Raw genomic sequence first — 19,628 nt, forward strand, 5'->3', positions numbered from 1 at the left:
TGGAACCATCACGTAATGTAACGTGTAATTACATGGGTCCTCATCTGAGCAACTCAAGCAGCAGCTTTGCGCAGTGGCAGTATCGTAGCCTATGAGGTTTATCCGAGGCGCGATTATTGCTAGTTGAAAACTTTACCCAATACCCCGCCTTGACGACTTGAAATACAGTTGTTACGGCAATTTTTGCTGTCTCTGTGGGGACATGTTTGCTGTTGATGTAACAAAATCCAAAAATTCCCGACTCCTCTGCAAAATAAGAACCTGCCGAGATACGTGATCGTAATCTAGCAAGACCATTTCCGACCGTCCAACGCTTCAAGATTGTGTCCGATTCTTTTTCATTGCGCTGTTTTCGCAGTATTGGACAAAAACCCTCTTGAAACAGAAATAAAAGGTTTCAGTCGACTGGGGATCGCACAAGCGCGCAGTACGATGAAAACACTGAGCACACATTTTTACATTATTTCAGGTCACCAACTCTACTTTGACGTCAAATGTGGTAGAGAACCTTGAAGTTCTTCAGTGAACCAAAGTGGATCTTTATGAATGTAAAAAAAGAAAAGTACCCGGTTTGTCCTTTTCTCGTCACATGCTGCAGAGGATGACACCATGAGTTAAAGGTTTGTGTTGATGAAAGCCATTGGGGCTTTGCTCAATTGTTGATGCTCCTTTTCTTCGAGGTGCTGTTTACTGTGTTCAGCGTGTCCTGGTTTGTGGTTACCATTGGAGTCGGCTCATACGTTCCGCCGTACATGGTACTGTAGTTGAGCGCTTTCCAGCTATTGCAAGTCTACTCTTCTGACATACCGTAATTTCTGTACTACTCAGTATTTCCAAATTGACAAATGACTGAAAACGTCTCTCGTCCAGATGTTATTGTGGCCGAGTGGTTAAGGCGATGGACTTGAAATCCATTGACTTGTACCGGCGTAATTTCAAGTCCTACCAACAACGTTGGTTCGTGTTTCGGATGCTTTGGCTATTTTGAGTCTGCAGAACTGTCACATGGCAATCGTGCTGTGTCTTGGGGCGGAATATGCTGAATGACGTGACGTTGTGTCCACCGGGAATCGGTCTGTAGAACCGTCACGTAGCATAGTGTGTGTGAGACTTCATTTGTCTTCAGCTGATTAGAGTTCTACCGGACTGTATGTCGTGACAGTCCATCAATTAAAGGCAGGGTATGATCTTTCCACGCAGTTTCCTCAAAGTATTGAGTAAAACCCTTTGAAAGTAGAAATAAAACATTCCAGTCCGTACGGGCCGACAGCACTGTGAAATCACCAACCGATCGCCTGCCCCACTAACCGTGAGGTTTGTCACGGATACAAAGTGGATCTTTTTCCCAAGGTGGTCTCTAACCACCAGCCATTCCAACAACAGCCAAACGCGCTGACCAATTACGTCACAGAGACATAAGAATGAGGATCACGACAAAAAGAGAGACACTTTGAGAAGAGGAACACATGTTGTTCTGAAAAAAATTGAGTGATGGCTCAATTAAAGTAAGACAAACTGTGCTACTTCATGGATACACATAAACGATGCACTTGTGACCCAAAGTCGTTAACCAGTCAGGTTACATTGAACACTGCGAGAAGCCCTACAAGAGTAGAGCATCAAAAAATTAGTAAAAACTCATGTTGTTCCTCTCCACGGAAATCTTTAGTAAAAGGCGAAAGATTTATACGATCTGAAGAGAAACATGAGTGAACTACTGACACTGAACCAGAGAAGGAGCTGTATTCTTCCACATCAACCTTTAAGTCACGGTGGCGCCCTCTGCACGGTGCGTGTCTCACAACATCTGGAATGAAGATAAAGGAGCGAAGTCATCCGTCAAAAAGTACTACACAAGATAATGAGATGCAACTTAAACTCCATGAGCAGCTTGTCCACAACGCTCAAGCTGTTTGGGCTTCAAACATCAGGTAATTCTGGAAGCTGACTGCGACACATAGGTCACAAGGCGAAAAATTCTCCATTCACGTTGTTGGTAGGACTCGAACCTACGCAGGGAAACCCCAATGGATTTCTAGTCCATCGCCTTAACCACTCGGCCACAACAACACCGGAAGTCAGCCACTTCATCATTCATTTTGTTATTGGTTGATTAGAAATCGGTTCGCATCATCTCTCCGTCTTCTTTCAAGCATCAATGATGATGGCTGCTTTTCAAGCAATTGACCTGGGTTCGATTCCCAGCCACTGCACGTACCCCATTCCATTCAATCGTGATTCACAGAACTGGTTTCTTCGGCCCAGTCACATATCCACTGAAGGCACGAGCGATGAAGGCCGTGGAACTGAAATCCATTGGGGATTTCCCCCGTAGCTTCGAGTCTTACCAACAACGCGAGGCGGAGATTGATTTTTATCCCATTGACACCTATGTGTTGGTCGTCCGCGTCCAGCCGAAATGGGACATTTCTGGTGTTGACAGTTGAGGCACAAATATTCTGCCATCCATGGTTTGATGGCAAAAACAATTGGCAAAGCCTGAGAACTGAACCCAGGTCAACTGCTTGGAAGGCAGCTACAGTTTACACAAGAACGGCATTGCACAGATTCCCGTCAAGGAACATTCACTTTCACATAGAGAACTCGACAATACCGGATTTACAAACATGCGGTGCGATGGTGTTTTTGGCTGACTCAGTAAGGCTCCTTAGCTTCTCTATTTCTTTTAGTCCATGTCAAATCAAGATTTGTTTCCACTCAGTTCCACTCTGTACATAAATGGCTGCATCGGTCATGTCTAAAATACAGCAGTGTGAGTGTTATGAATGCAGGTGGGAATACTTGAGCATCATTTGTGGTTGTGGCTCTGTGGAACCATCACGTAATGTAACGTGTAATTACATGGGTCCTCATCTGAGCAACTCAAGCAGCAGCTTTGCGCAGTGGCAGTATCGTAGCCTATGAGGTTTATCCGAGGCGCGATTATTGCTAGTTGAAAACTTTACCCAATACCCCGCCTTGACGACTTGAAATACAGTTGTTACGGCAATTTTTGCTGTCTCTGTGGGGACATGTTTGCTGTTGATGTAACAAAATCCCAAAATTCCCGACTCCTCGGCAAAATAAGAACCTGCCGAGATACGTGATCGTAATCTAGCAAGACCGTTTCCGACCGTCCAACGCTTCAAGATTGTGTCCGATTCTTTTTCATTGCGCTGTTTTCGCAGTATTGGACAAAAACCCTCTTGAAACAGAAATAAAAGGTTTCAGTCCACTGGGGATCGCACAAGCGCGCAGTACGATGAAAACACTGCGCACACATTTTTACATTATTTCAGGTCACCAACTCTACTTTGACGTCAAATGTGGTAGAGAACCTTGAAGTTCTTCAGTGAACCAAAGTGGATCTTTATGAATGTAAAAAAAGAAAAGTACCCGGTTTGTCCTTTTCTCGTCACATGCTGCAGAGGACGACACCATGAGTTAAAGGTTTGTGTTGATGAAAGCCATTGGGGCTTTGCTCAATTGTTGATGCTCCTTTTCTTCGAGGTGCTGTTTACTGTGTTCAGCGTATCCTGGTTTGTGGTTACCATTGGAGTCGGCTCATACGTTCCGCCGTACATGGTACTGTAGTTGAGCGCTTTCCAGCTATTGCAAGTCTACTCTTCTGACATACCGTAATTTCTGTACTACTCAGTATTTCCAAATTGACAAATGACTGAAAACGTCTCTCGTCCAGATGTTATTGTGGCCGAGTGGTTAAGGCGATGGACTTGAAATCCATTGACTTGTACCGGCGTAATTTCAAGTCCTACCAACAACGTTGGTTCGTGTTTCGGATGCTTTGGCTATTTTGAGTCTGCAGAACTGTCACATGGCAATCGTGCTGTGTCTTGGGGCGGAATATGCTGAATGACGTGACGTTGTGTCCACCGGGAATCGGTCTGTAGAACCGTCACGTAGCATAGTGTGTGTGAGACTTCATTGGTCTTCAGCTGATTAGAGTTCTACCGGACTGTATGTCGTGACAGTCCATCAATTAAAGGCAGGGTCTGATCTTTCCACGCAGTTTCCTCAAAGTATTGAGTAAAACCCTTTGAAAGTAGAAATAAAACATTCCAGTCCGTACGGGCCGACAGCACTGTGAAATCACCAACCGATCGCCTGCCCCACTAACCGTGAGGTTTGTCACGGATACAAAGTGGATCTTTTTCCCAGGGTGGTCTCTAACCACCAGCCATTCCAACAACAGCCAAACGCGCTGACCAATTACATCACAGAGACATGAGAATGAGGATCACGACAAAAAGAGAGACACTTTGAGAAGAGGAACACATGTTGTTCTGAAAAAAATTGAGTGATGGCTCAATTAAAGTAAGACAACAAACTGTGCTACTTCATGGATACACATAAACGATGCACTTGTGACCCAAAGTCGTTAACCAGTCAGGTTACATTGAACACTGCGAGAAGCCCTACAAGAGTAGAGCATCAAAAAATTAGTAAAAACTCATGGTGTTCCTCTCCACGGAAATCTTTAGTAAAAGGCGAAAGATTTATACGATCTGAAGAGAAACATGAGTGAACTACTGACACTGAACCAGAGAAGGAGCTGTATTCTTCCACATCAACCTTTAAGTCATGGTGGCGCCCTCTGCACGGTGCGTGTCTCACAACATCTGGAATGAAGATAAAGGAGCGAAGTCATCCGTCAAAAAGTACTACACAAGATAATGAGATGCAACTTAAACTCCATGAGCAGCTTGTCCACAACGCTCAAGCTGTTTGGGCTTCAAACATCAGGTAATTCTGGAAGCTGACTGCGACGCATAGGTCACAAGGCGAGAAATTCTCCATTCACGTTGTTGGTAGGACTCGAACCTACGCAGGGAAACCCCAATGGATTTCTAGTCCATCGCCTTAACCACTCGGCCACAACAACACCGGAAGCCAGCCACTTCATCATTCATTTTGTTATTGGTTGATTAGAAATCGGTTCGCATCATCTCTCCGTCTTCTTTCAAGCATCAATGATGATGGCTGCTTTTCAAGCAATTGACCTGGGTTCGATTCCCAGCCACTGCACGTACCCCATTCCATTCAATCGTGATTCACAGAACTGGTTTCTTCGGACCAGTCACATATCCACTGAAGGCACGAGTGATGAAGGCCGTGGAACTGAAATCCATTGGGGATTTCCCCCGTAGCTTCGAGTCTTACCAACAACGCGAGGCGGAGATTGATTTTTATCCCATTGACACCTATGTGTTGGTCGTCCGCGTCCAGCCGAAATGGGACATTTCTGGTGTTGACAGTTGAGGCACAAATATTCTGCCATCCATGGTTTGATGGCAAAAACAATTGGCAAAGCCTGAGAACTGAACCCAGGTCAACTGCTTGGAAGGCAGCTACAGTTTACACAAGAACGGCATTGCACAGATTCCCGTCAAGGAACATTCACTTTCACATAGAGAACTCGACAATACCGGATTTACAAACATGCGGTGCGATGGTGTTTTTGGCTGACTCAGTAAGGCTCCTTAGCTTCTCTATTTCTTTTAGTCCATGTCAAATCAAGATTTGTTTCCACTCAGTTCCACTCTGTACATAAATGGCTGCATCGGTCATGTCTAAAATACAGCAGTGTGAGTGTTATGAATGCAGGTGGGAATACTTGAGCATCATTTGTGGTTGTGACTCTTTCGAACCATCACGTAATGTAACGTGTAATTACATGGGTCCTCATCTGAGCAACTCAAGCAGCAGCTTTGCGCAGTGGCAGTATCGTAGCCTATGAGGTTTATCCGAGGCGCGATTATTGCTAGTTGAAAACTTTACCCAATACCCCGCCTTGACGACTTGAAATACAGTTGTTACGGCAATTTTTGCTGTCTCTGTGGGGACATGTTTGCTGTTGATGTAACAAAATCCAAAAATTCCCGACTCCTCGGCAAAATAAGAACCTGCCGAGATACGTGATCGTAATCTAGCAAGACCATTTCCGACCGTCCAACGCTTCAAGATTGTGTCCGATTCTTTTTCATTGCGCTGTTTTCGCAGTATTGGACAAAAACCCTCTTGAAACAGAAATAAAAGGTTTCTGTCCACTGGGGATCGCACAAGCGCGCAGTACGATGAAAACACTGAGCACACATTTTTACATTATTTCAGGTCACCAACTCTACTTTGACGTCAAATGTGGTAGAGAACCTTGAAGTTCTTCAGTGAACCAAAGTGGATCTTTATGAATGTAAAAAAAGAAAAGTACCCGGTTTGTCCTTTTCTCGTCACATGCTGCAGAGGACGACACCATGAGTTAAAGGTTTGTGTTGATGAAAGCCATTGGGGCTTTGCTCAATTGTTGATGCTCCTTTTCTTCGAGGTGCTGTTTACTGTGTTCAGCGTATCCTGGTTTGTGGTTACCATTGGAGTCGGCTCATACGTTCCGCCGTACATGGTACTGTAGTTGAGCGCTTTCCAGCTATTGCAAGTCTACTCTTCTGACATACCGTAATTTCTGTACTACTCAGTATTTCCAAATTGACAAATGACTGAAAACGTCTCTCGTCCAGATGTTATTGTGGCCGAGTGGTTAAGGCGATGGACTTGAAATCCATTGACTTGTACCGGCGTAATTTCAAGTCCTACCAACAACGTTGGTTCGTGTTTCGGATGCTTTGGCTATTTTGAGTCTGCAGAACTGTCACATGGCAATCGTGCTGTGTCTTGGGGCGGAATATGCTGAATGACGTGACGTTGTGTCCACCGGGAATCGGTCTGTAGAACCGTCACGTAGCATAGTGTGTGTGAGACTTCATTGGTCTTCAGCTGATTAGAGTTCTACCGGACTGTATGTCGTGACAGTCCATCAATTAAAGGCAGGGTCTGATCTTTCCACGCAGTTTCCTCAAAGTATTGAGTAAAACCCTTTGAAAGTAGAAATAAAACATTCCAGTCCGTACGGGCCGACAGCACTGTGAAATCACCAACCGATCGCCTGCCCCACTAACCGTGAGGTTTGTCACGGATACAAAGTGGATCTTTTTCCCAAGGTGGTCTCTAACCACCAGCCATTCCAACAACAGCCAAACGCGCTGACCAATTACGTCACAGAGACATGAGAATGAGGATCACAACAAAAAGAGAGACACTTTGAGAAGAGGAACACATGTTGTTCTGAAAAAAATTGAGTGATGGCTCAATTAAAGTAAGACAACAAACTGTGCTACTTCATGGATACACATAAACGATGCACTTGTGACCCAAAGTCGTTAACCAGTCAGGTTACATTGAACACTGCGAGAAGCCCTACAAGAGTAGAGCATCAAAAAATTAGTAAAAACTCATGTTGTTCCTCTCCACGGAAATCTTTAGTAAAAGGCGAAAGATTTATACGATCTGAAGAGAAACATGAGTGAACTACTGACACTGAACCAGAGAAGGAGCTGTATTCTTCCACATCAACCTTTAAGTCATGGTGGCGCCCTCTGCACGGTGCGTGTCTCACAACATCTGGAATGAAGATAAAGGAGCGAAGTCATCCGTCAAAAAGTACTACACAAGATAATGAGATGCAACTTAAACTCCATGAGCAGCTTGTCCACAACGCTCAAGCTGTTTGGGCTTCAAACATCAGGTAATTCTGGAAGCTGACTGCGACGCATAGGTCACAAGGCGAGAAATTCTCCATTCACGTTGTTGGTAGGACTCGAACCTACGCAGGGAAACCCCAATGGATTTCTAGTCCATCGCCTTAACCACTCGGCCACAACAACACCGGAAGCCAGCCACTTCATCATTCATTTTGTTATTGGTTGATTAGAAATCGGTTCGCATCATCTCTCCGTCTTCTTTCAAGCATCAATGATGATGGCTGCTTTTCAAGCAATTGACCTGGGTTCGATTCCCAGCCACTGCACGTACCCCATTCCATTCAATCGTGATTCACAGAACTGGTTTCTTCGGCCCAGTCACATATCCACTGAAGGCACGAGCGATGAAGGCCGTGGAACTGAAATCCATTGGGGATTTCCCCCGTAGCTTCGAGTCTTACCAACAACGCGAGGCGGAGATTGATTTTTATCCCATTGACACCTATGTGTTGGTCGTCCGCGTCCAGCCGAAATGGGACATTTCTGGTGTTCACAGTTGAGGCACAAATATTCTGCCATCCATGGTTTGATGGCAAAAACAATTGGCAAAGCCTGAGAACTGAACCCAGGTCAACTGCCTGGAAGGCAGCTACAGTTTACACAAGAACGGCATTGCACAGATTCCCGTCAAGGAACATTCACTTTCACATAGAGAACTCGACAATACCGGATTTACAAACATGCGGTGCGATGGTGTTTTTGGCTGACTCAGTAAGGCTCCTTAGCTTCTCTATTTCTTTTAGTCCATGTCAAATCAAGATTTGTTTCCACTCAGTTCCACTCTGTACATAAATGGCTGCATCGGTCATGTCTAAAATACAGCAGTGTGAGTGTTATGAATGCAGGTGGGAATACTTGAGCATCATTTGTGGTTGTGGCTCTGTGGAACCATCACGTAATGTAACGTGTAATTACATGGGTCCTCATCTGAGCAACTCAAGCAGCAGCTTTGCGCAGTGGCAGTATCGTAGCCTATGAGGTTTATCCGAGGCGCGATTATTGCTAGTTGAAAACTTTACCCAATACCCCGCCTTGACGACTTGAAATACAGTTGTTACAGCAATTTTTGCTGTCTCTGTGGGGACATGTTTGCTGTTGATGTAACAAAATCCAAAAATTCCCGACTCCTCGGCAAAATAAGAACCTGCCGAGATACGTGATCGTAATCTAGCAAGACCATTTCCAACCGTCCAACGCTTCAAGATTGTGTCCGATTCTTTTTCATTGCGCTGTTTTCGCAGTATTGGACAAAAACCCTCTTGAAACAGAAATAAAAGGTTTCTGTCCACTGGGGATCGCACAAGCGCGCAGTACGATGAAAACACTGAGCACACATTTTTACATTATTTCAGGTCACCAACTCTACTTTGACGTCAAATGTGGTAGAGAACCTTGAAGTTCTTCAGTGAACCAAAGTGGATCTTTATGAATGTAAAAAAAGAAAAGTACCCGGTTTGTCCTTTTCTCGTCACATGCTGCAGAGGACGACACCATGAGTTAAAGGTTTGTGTTGATGAAAGCCATTGGGGCTTTGCTCAATTGTTGATGCTCCTTTTCTTCGAGGTGCTGTTTACTGTGTTCAGCGTATCCTGGTTTGTGGTTACCATTGGAGTCGGCTCATACGTTCCGCCGTACATGGTACTGTAGTTGAGCGCTTTCCAGCTATTGCAAGTCTACTCTTCTGACATACCGTAATTTCTGTACTACTCAGTATTTCCAAATTGACAAATGACTGAAAACGTCTCTCGTCCAGATGTTATTGTGGCCGAGTGGTTAAGGCGATGGACTTGAAATCCATTGACTTGTACCGGCGTAATTTCAAGTCCTACCAACAACGTTGGTTCGTGTTTCGGATGCTTTGGCTATTTTGAGTCTGCAGAACTGTCACATGGCAATCGTGCTGTGTCTTGGGGCGGAATATGCTGAATGACGTGACGTTGTGTCCACCGGGAATCGGTCTGTAGAACCGTCACGTAGCATAGTGTGTGTGAGACTTCATTGGTCTTCAGCTGATTAGAGTTCTACCGGACTGTATGTCGTGACAGTCCATCAATTAAAGGCAGGGTCTGATCTTTCCACGCAGTTTCCTCAAAGTATTGAGTAAAACCCTTTGAAAGTAGAAATAAAACATTCCAGTCCGTACGGGCCGACAGCACTGTGAAATCACCAACCGATCGCCTGCCCCACTAACCGTGAGGTTTGTCACGGATACAAAGTGGATCTTTTTCCCAAGGTGGTCTCTAACCACCAGCCATTCCAACAACAGCCAAACGCGCTGACCAATTACGTCACAGAGACATGAGAATGAGGATCACGACAAAAAGAGAGACACTTTGAGAAGAGGAACACATGTTCTGAAAAAAATTGAGTGATGGCTCAATTAAAGTAAGACAACAAACTGTGCTACTTCATGGATACACATAAACGATGCACTTGTGACCCAAAGTCGTTAACCAGTCAGGTTACATTGAACACTGCGAGAAGCCCTACAAGAGTAGAGCATCAAAAAATTAGTAAAAACTCATGTTGTTCCTCTCCACGGAAATCTTTAGTAAAAGGCAAAAGATTTATACGATCTGAAGAGAAACATGAGTGAACTACTGACACTGAACCAGAGAAGGAGCTGTATTCTTCCACATCAACCTTTAAGTCATGGTGGCGCCCTCTGCACGGTGCGTGTCTCACAACATCTGGAATGAAGATAAAGGAGCGAAGTCATCCGTCAAAAAGTACTACACAAGATAATGAGATGCAACTTAAACTCCATGAGCAGCTTGTCCACAACGCTCAAGCTGTTTGGGCTTCAAACATCAGGTAATTCTGGAAGCTGACTGCGACGCATAGGTCACAAGGCGAGAAATTCTCCATTCACGTTGTTGGTAGGACTCGAACCTACGCAGGGAAACCCCAATGGATTTCTAGTCCATCGCCTTAACCACTCGGCCACAACAACACCGGAAGCCAGCCACTTCATCATTCATTTTGTTATTGGTTGATTAGAAATCGGTTCGCATCATCTCTCCGTCTTCTTTCAAGCATCAATGATGATGGCTGCTTTTCAAGCAATTGACCTGGGTTCGATTCCCAGCCACTGCACGTACCCCATTCCATTCAATCGTGATTCACAGAACTGGTTTCTTCGGCCCAGTCACATATCCACTGAAGGCACGAGCGATGAAGGCCGTGGAACTGAAATCCATTGGGGATTTCCCCCGTAGCTTCGAGTCTTACCAACAACGCGAGGCGGAGATTGATTTTTATCCCATTGACACCTATGTGTTGGTCGTCCGCGTCCAGCCGAAATGGGACATTTCTGGTGTTCACAGTTGAGGCACAAATATTCTGCCATCCATGGTTTGATGGCAAAAACAATTGGCAAAGCCTGAGAACTGAACCCAGGTCAACTGCCTGGAAGGCAGCTACAGTTTACACAAGAACGGCATTGCACAGATTCCCGTCAAGGAACATTCACTTTCACATAGAGAACTCGACAATACCGGATTTACAAACATGCGGTGCGATGGTGTTTTTGGCTGACTCAGTAAGGCTCCTTAGCTTCTCTATTTCTTTTAGTCCATGTCAAATCAAGATTTGTTTCCACTCAGTTCCACTCTGTACATAAATGGCTGCATCGGTCATGTCTAAAATACAGCAGTGTGAGTGTTATGAATGCAGGTGGGAATACTTGAGCATCATTTGTGGTTGTGGCTCTGTGGAACCATCACGTAATGTAACGTGTAATTACATGGGTCCTCATCTGAGCAACTCAAGCAGCAGCTTTGCGCAGTGGCAGTATCGTAGCCTATGAGGTTTATCCGAGGCGCGATTATTGCTAGTTGAAAACTTTACCCAATACCCCGCCTTGACGACTTGAAATACAGTTGTTACGGCAATTTTTGCTGTCTCTGTGGGGACATGTTTGCTGTTGATGTAACAATATCCAAAAATTCCCGACTCCTCTGCAAAATAAGAACCTGCCGAGATACGTGATCGTAATCTAGCAAGACCATTTCCGACCGTCCAACGCTTCAAGATTGTGTCCGATTCTTTTTCATTGCGCTGTTTTCGCAGTATTGGACAAAAACCCTCTTGAAACAGAAATAAAAGGTTTCAGTCCACTGGGGATCGCACAAGCGCGCAGTACGATGAAAACACTGAGCACACATTTTTACATTATTTCAGGTCACCAACTCTACTTTGACGTCAAATGTGGTAGAGAACCTTGAAGTTCTTCAGTGAACCAAAGTGGATCTTTATGAATGTAAAAAAAGAAAAGTAACCGGTTTGTCCTTTTCTCGTCACATGCTGCAGAGGACGACACCATGAGTTTAAGGTTTGTGTTGATGAAAGCCATTGGGGCTTTGCTCAATTGTTGATGCTCCTTTTTTTCGAGGTGCTGTTTACTGTGTTCAGCGTATCCTGGTTTGTGGTTACCATTGGAGTCGGCTCATACGTTCCGCCGTACATGGTACTGTAGTTGAGCGCTTTCCAGCTATTGCAAGTCTACTCTTCTGACATACCGTAATTTCTGTACTACTCAGTATTGACAAATGACTGAAAACGTCTCTCGTCCAGATGTTATTGTGGCCGAGTGGTGAAGGCGATGGACTTGAAATCCATTGACTTGTACCGGCGTAATTTCAAGTCCTACCAACAACGTTGGTTCGTGTTTCGGATGCTTTGGCTATTTTGAGTCTGCAGAACTGTCACATGGCAATCGTGCTGTGTCTTGGGGCGGAATATGCTGAATGACGTGACGTTGTGTCCACCGGGAATCGGTCTGTAGAACCGTCACGTAGCATAGTGTGTGTGAGACTTCATTGGTCTTCAGCTGATTAGAGTTCTACCGGACTGTATGTCGTGACAGTCCATCAATTAAAGGCAGGGTCTGATCTTTCCACGCAGTTTCCTCAAAGTATTGAGTAAAACCCTTTTAAAGTAGAAATAAAACATTCCAGTCCGTACGGGCCGACAGCACTGTGAAATCACCAACCGATCGCCTGCCCCACTAACCGTGAGGTTTGTCACGGATACAAAGTGGATCTTTTTCCCAAGGTGGTCTCTAACCACCAGCCATTCCAACAACAGCCAAACGCGCTGACCAATTACGTCACAGAGACATGAGAATGAGGATCACGACAAAAAGAGAGACACTTTGAGAAGAGGAACACATGTTCTGAAAAAAATTGAGTGATGGCTCAATTAAAGTAAGACAACAAACTGTGCTACTTCATGGATACACATAAACGATGCACTTGTGACCCAAAGTCGTTAACCAGTCAGGTTACATTGAACACTGCGAGAAGCCCTACAAGAGTAGAGAATCAAAAAATTAGTAAAAACTCATGTTGTTCCTCTCCACGGAAATCTTTAGTAAAAGGCGAAAGATTTATACGATCTGAAGAGAAACATGAGTGAACTACTGACACTGAACCAGAGAAGGAGCTGTATTCTTCCACATCAACCTTTAAGTCATGGTGGCGCCCTCTGCACGGTGCGTGTCTCACAACATCTGGAATGAAGATAAAGGAGCGAAGTCATCCGTCAAAAAGTACTACACAAGATAATGAGATGCGACTTAAACTCCATGAGCAGCTTGTCCACAACGCTCAAGCTGTTTGGGCTTCAAACATCAGGTAATTCTGGAAGCTGACTGCGACGCATAGGTCACAAGGCGAGAAATTCTCCATTCACGTTGTTGGTAGGACTCGAACCTACGCAGGGAAACCCCAATGGATTTCTAGTCCATCGCCTTAACCACTCGGCCACAACAACACCGGAAGCCAGCCACTTCATCATTCATTTTGTTATTGGTTGATTAGAAATCGGTTCGCATCATCTCTCCGTCTTCTTTCAAGCATCAATGATGATGGCTGCTTTTCAAGCAATTGACCTGGGTTCGATTCCCAGCCACTGCACGTACCCCATTCCATTCAATCGTGATTCACAGAACTGGTTTCTTCGGCCCAGTCACATATCCACTGAAGGCACGAGCGATGAAGGCCGTGGAACTGAAATCCATTGGGGATTTCCCCCGTAGCTTCGAGTCTTACCAACAACGCGAGGCGGAGATTGATTTTTTCCCATTGACACCTATGTGTTGGTCGTCCGCGTCCAGCCGAAATGGGACATTTCTGGTGTTGACAGTTGAGGCACAAATATTCTGCCATCCATGGTTTGATGGCAAAAACAATTGGCAAAGCCTGAGAACTGAACCCAGGTCAACTGCTTGGAAGGCAGCTACAGTTTACACAAGAACGGCATTGCACAGATTCCCGTCAAGGAACATTCACTTTCACATAGAGAACTCGACAATACCGGATTTACAAACATGCGGTGTGATGGTGTTTTTGGCTGACTCAGTAAGGCTCCTTAGCTTCTCTATTTCTTTTAGTCCATGTCAAATCAAGATTTGTTTCCACTCAGTTCCACTCTGTACATAAATGGCTGCATCGGTCATGTCTAAAATACAGCAGTGTGAGTGTTATGAATGCAGGTGGGAATACTTGAGCATCATTTGTGGTTGTGGCTCTGTGGAACCATCACGTAATGTAACGTGTAATTACATGGGTCCTCATCTGAGCAACTCAAGCAGCAGCTTTGCGCAGTGGCAGTATCGTAGCCTATGAGGTTTATCCGAGGCGCGATTATTGCTAGTTGAAAACTTTACCCAATACCCCGCCTTGACGACTTGAAATACAGTTGTTACGGCAATTTTTGCTGTCTCTGTGGGGACATGTTTGCTGTTGATGTAACAAAATCCAAAAATTCCCGACTCCTCTGCAAAATAAGAACCTGCCGAGATACGTGATCGTAATCTAGCAAGACCATTTCCGACCGTCCAACGCTTCAAGATTGTGTCCGATTCTTTTTCATTGCGCTGTTTTCGCAGTATTGGACAAAAACCCTCTTGAAACAGAAATAAAAGGTTTCAGTCCACTGGGGATCGCACAAGCGCGCAGTACGATGAAAACACTGAGCACACATTTTTACATTATTTCAGGTCACCAACTCTACTTTGACGTCAAATGTGGCAGAGAACCTTGAAGTTCTTCAGTGAACCAAAGTGGATCTTTATGAATGTAAAAAAAGAAAAGTACCCGGTTTGTCCTTTTCTCGTCACATGCTGCAGAGGATGACACCATGAGTTAAAGGTTTGTGTTGATGAAAGCCATTGGGGCTTTGCTCAATTGTTGATGCTCCTTTTCTTCGAGGTGCTGTTTACTGTGTTCAGCGTATCCTGGTTTGTGGTTACCATTGGAGTCGGCTCATACGTTCCGCCGAACATGGTACTGTAGTTGAGCGCTTTCCAGCTATTGCAAGTCTACTCTTCTGACATACCGTAATTTCTGTACTACTCAGTATTTCCAAATTGACAAATGACTGAAAACGTCTCTCGTCCAGATGTTATTGTGGCCGAGTGGTTAAGCCGATGGACTTGAAATCCATTGACTTGTACCGGCGTAATTTCAAGTCCTACCAACAACGTTGGTTCGTGTTTCGGATGCTTTGGCTATTTTGAGTCTGCAGAACTGTCACATGGCAATCGTGCTGTGTCTTGGGGCGGAATATGCTGAATGACGTGACGTTGTGTCCACCGGGAATCGGTCTGTAGAACCGTCACGTAGCATAGTGTGTGTGAGACTTCATTGGTCTTCAGCTGATTAGAGTTCTACCGGACTGTATGTCGTGACAGTCCATCAATTAAAGGCAGGGTCTGATCTTTCCACGCAGTTTCCTCAAAGTATTGAGTAAAACCCTTTGAAAGTAGAAATAAAACATTCCAGTCCGTACGGGCCGACAGCACTGTGAAATCACCAACCGATCGCCTGCCCCACTAACCGTGAGGTTTGTCACGGATACAAAGTGGATCTTTTTCCCAAGGTGGTCTCTAACCACCAGCCATTCCAACAACAGCCAAACGCGCTGACCAATTACGTCACAGAGACATGAGAATGAGGATCACAACAAAAAGAGAGACACTTTGAGACGAGGAACACATGTTGTTCTGAAAAAAATTGAGTGATGGCTCAATTAAAGTAAGACAACAAACTGTGCTACTTCATGGATACACATAAACGATGCACTTGTGACCCAAAGTCGTTAACCAGTCAGGTTACATTGAACACTGCGAGAAGCCCTACAAGAGTAGAGCATCAAAAAATTAGAAAAAACTCATGTTGTTCCTCTCCACGGAAATCTTTAGTAAAAGGCGAAAGATTTATACGATCTGAAGAGAAACATGAGTGAACTACTGACACTGAACCAGAGAAGGAGCTGTATTCTTCCACATCAACCTTTAAGTCATGGTGGCGCCCTCTGCACGGTGCGTGTCTCACAACATCTGGAATGAAGATAAAGGAGCGAAGTCATCCGTCAAAAAGTACTACACAAGATAATGAGATGCAACTTAAACTCCATGAGCAGCTTGTCCACAACGCTCAAGCTGTTTGGGCTTCAAACATCAGGTAATTCTGGAAGCTGACTGCGACGCATAGGTCACAAGGCGAGAAATTCTCCATTCACGTTGTTGGTAGGACTCGAACCTACGCAGGGAAACCCCAATGGATTTCTAGTCCATCGCCTTAACCACTCGGCCACAACAACACCGGAAGCCAGCCACTTCATCATTCATTTTGTTATTGGTTGATTAGAAATCGGTTCGCATCATCTCTCCGTCTTCTTTCAAGCATCAATGATGATGGCTGCTTTTCAAGCAATTGACCTGGGTTCGATTCCCAGCCACTGCACGTACCCCATTCCATTCAATCGTGATTCACAGAACTGGTTTCTTCGGCCCAGTCACATATCCACTGAAGGCACGAGCGATGAAGGCCGTGGAACTGAAATCCATTGGGGATTTCCCCCGTAGCTTCGAGTCTTACCAACAACGCGAGGCGGAGATTGATTTTTTCCCATTGACACCTATGTGTTGGTCGTCCGCGTCCAGCCGAAATGGGACATTTCTGGTGTTGACAGTTGAGGCACAAATATTCTGCCATCCATGGTTTGATGGCAAAAACAATTGGCAAAGCCTGAGAACTGAACCCAGGTCAACTGCTTGGAAGGCAGCTACAGTTTACACAAGAACGGCATTGCACAGATTCCCGTCAAGGAACATTCACTTTCACATAGAGAACTCGACAATACCGGATTTACAAACATGCGGTGTGATGGTGTTTTTGGCTGACTCAGTAAGGCTCCTTAGCTTCTCTATTTCTTTTAGTCCATGTCAAATCAAGATTTGTTTCCACTCAGTTCCACTCTGTACATAAATGGCTGCATCGGTCATGTCTAAAATACAGCAGTGTGAGTGTTATGAATGCAGGTGGGAATACTTGAGCATCATTTGTGGTTGTGGCTCTGTGGAACCATCACGTAATGTAACGTGTAATTACATGGGTCCTCATCTGAGCAACTCAAGCAGCAGCTTTGCGCAGTGGCAGTATCGTAGCCTATGAGGTTTATCCGAGGCGCGATTATTGCTAGTTGAAAACTTTACCCAATACCCCGCCTTGACGACTTGAAATACAGTTGTTACGGCAATTTTTGCTGTCTCTGTGGGGACATGTTTGCTGTTGATGTAACAAAATCCAAAAATTCCCGACTCCTCTGCAAAATAAGAACCTGCCGAGATACGTGATCGTAATCTAGCAAGACCATTTCCGACCGTCCAACGCTTCAAGATTGTGTCCGATTCTTTTTCATTGCGCTGTTTTCGCAGTATTGGACAAAAACCCTCTTGAAACAGAAATAAAAGGTTTCAGTCCACTGGGGATCGCACAAGCGCGCAGTACGATGAAAACACTGAGCACACATTTTTACATTATTTCAGGTCACCAACTCTACTTTGACGTCAAATGTGGTAGAGAACCTTGAAGTTCTTCAGTGAACCAAAGTGGATCTTTATGAATGTAAAAAAAGAAAAGTACCCGGTTTGTCCTTTTCTCGTCACATGCTGCAGAGGACGACACCATGAGTTAAAGGTTTGTGTTGATGAAAGCCATTGGGGCTTTGCTCAATTGTTGATGCTCCTTTTCTTTGAGGTGCTGTTTGCTGTGTTCAGCGTATCCTGGTTTGTGGTTACCATTGGAGTCGGCTCATACGTTCCGCCGTACATGGTACTGTAGTTGAGCGCTTTCCAGCTATTGCAAGTCTACTCTTCTGACATACCGTAATTTCTGTACTACTCAGTATTTCCAAATTGACAAATGACTGAAAACGTTTCTCTCGTCCAGATGTTATTGTGGCCGAGTGGTTAAGGCGATGGACTTGAAATCCATTGACTTGTACCGGCGTAATTTCAAGTCCTACCAACAACGTTGGTTCGTGTTTCGGATCCTTTGGCTATTTTGAGTCTGCAGAACTGTCACATGGCAATCGTGCTGTGTCTTGGGGCGGAATATGCTGAATGACGTGACGTTGTGTCCACCGGGAATCGGTCTGTAGAACCGTCACGTAGCATAGTGTGTGTGAGACTTCATTGGTCTTCAGCTGATTAGAGTTCTACCGGACTGTATGTCGTGACAGTCCTTCAATTAAAGGCAGGGTCTGATCTTTCCACGCAGTTTCCTCAAAGTATTGAGTAAAACCCTTTGAAAGTAGAAATAAAACATTCCAGTCCGTACGGGCCGACAGCACTGTGAAATCACCAACCGATCGCCTGCCCCACTAACCGTGAGGTTTGTCACGGATACAAAGTGGATCTTTTTCCCAAGGTGGTCTCTAACCACCAGCCATTCCAACAACAGCCAAACGCGCTGACCAATTACGTCACAGAGACATGAGAATGAGGATCACGACAAAAAGAGAGACACTTTGAGAAGAGGAACACATGTTGTTCTGAAAAAAATTGAGTGATGGCTCAATTAAAGTAAGACAACAAACTGTGCTACTTCATGGATACACATAAACGATGCACTTGTGACCCAAAGTCGTTAACCAGTCAGGTTACATTGAACACTGCGAGAAGCCCTACAAGAGTAGAGCATCAAAAAATTAGTTAAAACTCATGTTGTTCCTCTCCACGGAAATCTTTAGTAAAAGGCGAAAGATTTATACGATCTGAAGAGAAACATGAGTGAACTACTGACACTGAACCAGAGAAGGAGCTGTATTCTTCCACATCAACCTTTAAGTCATGGTGGCGCCCTCTGCACGGTGCGTGTCTCACAACATCTGGAATGAAGATAAAGGAGCGAAGTCATCCGTCAAAAAGTACTACACAAGATAATGAGATGCAACTTAAACTCCATGAGCAGCTTGTCCACAACGCTCAAGCTGTTTGGGCTTCAAACATCAGGTAATTCTGGAAGCTGACTGCGACGCATAGGTCACAAGGCGAGAAATTCTCCATTCACGTTGTTGGTAGGACTCGAACCTACGCAGGGAAACCCCAATGGATTTCTCGTCCATCGCCTTAACCACTCGGCCACAACAACACCGGAAGCCAGCCACTTCATCATTCATTTTGTTATTGGTTGATTAAAAATCGGTTCGCATCATCTCTCCGTCTTCTTTCAAGCATCAATGATGATGGCTGCTTTTCAAGCAATTGACCTGGGTTCGATTCCCAGCCACTGCACGTACCCCATTCCATTCAATCGTGATTCACAGAACTGGTTTCTTCGGCCCAGTCACATATCCACTGAAGGCACGAGCGATGAAGGCCGTGGAACTGAAATCCATTGGGGATTTCCCCCGTAGCTTCGAGTCTTACCAACAACGCGAGGCGGAGATTGATTTTTTCCCATTGACACCTATGTGTTGGTCGTCCGCGTCCAGCCGAAATGGGACATTTCTGGTGTTGACAGTTGAGGCACAAATATTCTGCCATCCATGGTTTGATGGCAAAAACAATTGGCAAAGCCTGAGAACTGAACCCAGGTCAACTGCTTGGAAGGCAGCTACAGTTTACACAAGAACGGCATTGCACAGATTCCCGTCAAGGAACATTCACTTTCACATAGAAAACTCGACAATACCGGATTTACAAACATGCGGTGCGATGGTGTT

At 44.9% G+C, this 19,628-nt stretch overlaps 20 non-coding genes across 20 annotated transcripts; 7 read left to right on the forward strand and 13 right to left on the reverse strand.

Annotated features, from left to right (window-relative positions):
* Positions 1-62: 62 nt before the first annotated feature.
* Positions 63-201, forward strand: LOC128750354 (U4 spliceosomal RNA). The gene has a single exon (XR_008413155.1). It is a non-coding gene; the product is annotated as a U4 spliceosomal RNA (small nuclear RNA).
* A 1,398-nt stretch (positions 202-1,599) lies between these two features.
* On the reverse strand, positions 1,600-1,712 carry LOC128750293 (U5 spliceosomal RNA). The gene has a single exon (XR_008413096.1). It is a non-coding gene; the product is annotated as a U5 spliceosomal RNA (small nuclear RNA).
* A 276-nt stretch (positions 1,713-1,988) lies between these two features.
* trnas-aga (transfer RNA serine (anticodon AGA)) lies at positions 1,989-2,070 on the reverse strand. Its single transcript has one exon. It is a non-coding gene; the product is annotated as a tRNA-Ser (tRNA).
* An 822-nt stretch (positions 2,071-2,892) lies between these two features.
* LOC128750355 (U4 spliceosomal RNA) lies at positions 2,893-3,031 on the forward strand. Its single transcript, XR_008413156.1, has one exon. It is a non-coding gene; the product is annotated as a U4 spliceosomal RNA (small nuclear RNA).
* A 1,401-nt stretch (positions 3,032-4,432) lies between these two features.
* On the reverse strand, positions 4,433-4,546 carry LOC128750311 (U5 spliceosomal RNA). Its single transcript, XR_008413114.1, has one exon. It is a non-coding gene; the product is annotated as a U5 spliceosomal RNA (small nuclear RNA).
* A 275-nt stretch (positions 4,547-4,821) lies between these two features.
* Positions 4,822-4,903, reverse strand: trnas-aga (transfer RNA serine (anticodon AGA)). Its single transcript has one exon. It is a non-coding gene; the product is annotated as a tRNA-Ser (tRNA).
* An 822-nt stretch (positions 4,904-5,725) lies between these two features.
* LOC128750356 (U4 spliceosomal RNA) lies at positions 5,726-5,864 on the forward strand. The gene has a single exon (XR_008413157.1). It is a non-coding gene; the product is annotated as a U4 spliceosomal RNA (small nuclear RNA).
* A 1,401-nt stretch (positions 5,865-7,265) lies between these two features.
* LOC128750294 (U5 spliceosomal RNA) lies at positions 7,266-7,378 on the reverse strand. The gene has a single exon (XR_008413097.1). It is a non-coding gene; the product is annotated as a U5 spliceosomal RNA (small nuclear RNA).
* A 276-nt stretch (positions 7,379-7,654) lies between these two features.
* Positions 7,655-7,736, reverse strand: trnas-aga (transfer RNA serine (anticodon AGA)). The gene has a single exon. It is a non-coding gene; the product is annotated as a tRNA-Ser (tRNA).
* Positions 7,737-8,558: 822 nt separating this feature from the next.
* LOC128750233 (U4 spliceosomal RNA) lies at positions 8,559-8,697 on the forward strand. Its single transcript, XR_008413039.1, has one exon. It is a non-coding gene; the product is annotated as a U4 spliceosomal RNA (small nuclear RNA).
* Positions 8,698-10,095: 1,398 nt separating this feature from the next.
* On the reverse strand, positions 10,096-10,208 carry LOC128750303 (U5 spliceosomal RNA). The gene has a single exon (XR_008413106.1). It is a non-coding gene; the product is annotated as a U5 spliceosomal RNA (small nuclear RNA).
* A 276-nt stretch (positions 10,209-10,484) lies between these two features.
* trnas-aga (transfer RNA serine (anticodon AGA)) lies at positions 10,485-10,566 on the reverse strand. Its single transcript has one exon. It is a non-coding gene; the product is annotated as a tRNA-Ser (tRNA).
* Positions 10,567-11,388: 822 nt separating this feature from the next.
* On the forward strand, positions 11,389-11,527 carry LOC128750350 (U4 spliceosomal RNA). Its single transcript, XR_008413151.1, has one exon. It is a non-coding gene; the product is annotated as a U4 spliceosomal RNA (small nuclear RNA).
* A 1,390-nt stretch (positions 11,528-12,917) lies between these two features.
* LOC128750312 (U5 spliceosomal RNA) lies at positions 12,918-13,030 on the reverse strand. Its single transcript, XR_008413115.1, has one exon. It is a non-coding gene; the product is annotated as a U5 spliceosomal RNA (small nuclear RNA).
* A 276-nt stretch (positions 13,031-13,306) lies between these two features.
* Positions 13,307-13,388, reverse strand: trnas-aga (transfer RNA serine (anticodon AGA)). Its single transcript has one exon. It is a non-coding gene; the product is annotated as a tRNA-Ser (tRNA).
* Positions 13,389-14,209: 821 nt separating this feature from the next.
* On the forward strand, positions 14,210-14,348 carry LOC128750357 (U4 spliceosomal RNA). Its single transcript, XR_008413158.1, has one exon. It is a non-coding gene; the product is annotated as a U4 spliceosomal RNA (small nuclear RNA).
* A 1,401-nt stretch (positions 14,349-15,749) lies between these two features.
* LOC128750305 (U5 spliceosomal RNA) lies at positions 15,750-15,863 on the reverse strand. The gene has a single exon (XR_008413108.1). It is a non-coding gene; the product is annotated as a U5 spliceosomal RNA (small nuclear RNA).
* Positions 15,864-16,138: 275 nt separating this feature from the next.
* On the reverse strand, positions 16,139-16,220 carry trnas-aga (transfer RNA serine (anticodon AGA)). The gene has a single exon. It is a non-coding gene; the product is annotated as a tRNA-Ser (tRNA).
* An 821-nt stretch (positions 16,221-17,041) lies between these two features.
* LOC128750358 (U4 spliceosomal RNA) lies at positions 17,042-17,180 on the forward strand. Its single transcript, XR_008413159.1, has one exon. It is a non-coding gene; the product is annotated as a U4 spliceosomal RNA (small nuclear RNA).
* Positions 17,181-18,583: 1,403 nt separating this feature from the next.
* Positions 18,584-18,696, reverse strand: LOC128750244 (U5 spliceosomal RNA). Its single transcript, XR_008413050.1, has one exon. It is a non-coding gene; the product is annotated as a U5 spliceosomal RNA (small nuclear RNA).
* Between the last annotated feature and the right edge of the window lie 932 nt (positions 18,697-19,628).

The sequence above is a fragment of the Synchiropus splendidus genome, chromosome 18 (assembly GCF_027744825.2).
Source record: "Synchiropus splendidus isolate RoL2022-P1 chromosome 18, RoL_Sspl_1.0, whole genome shotgun sequence".
Lineage (NCBI taxonomy): Eukaryota > Metazoa > Chordata > Actinopteri > Syngnathiformes > Callionymidae > Synchiropus > Synchiropus splendidus.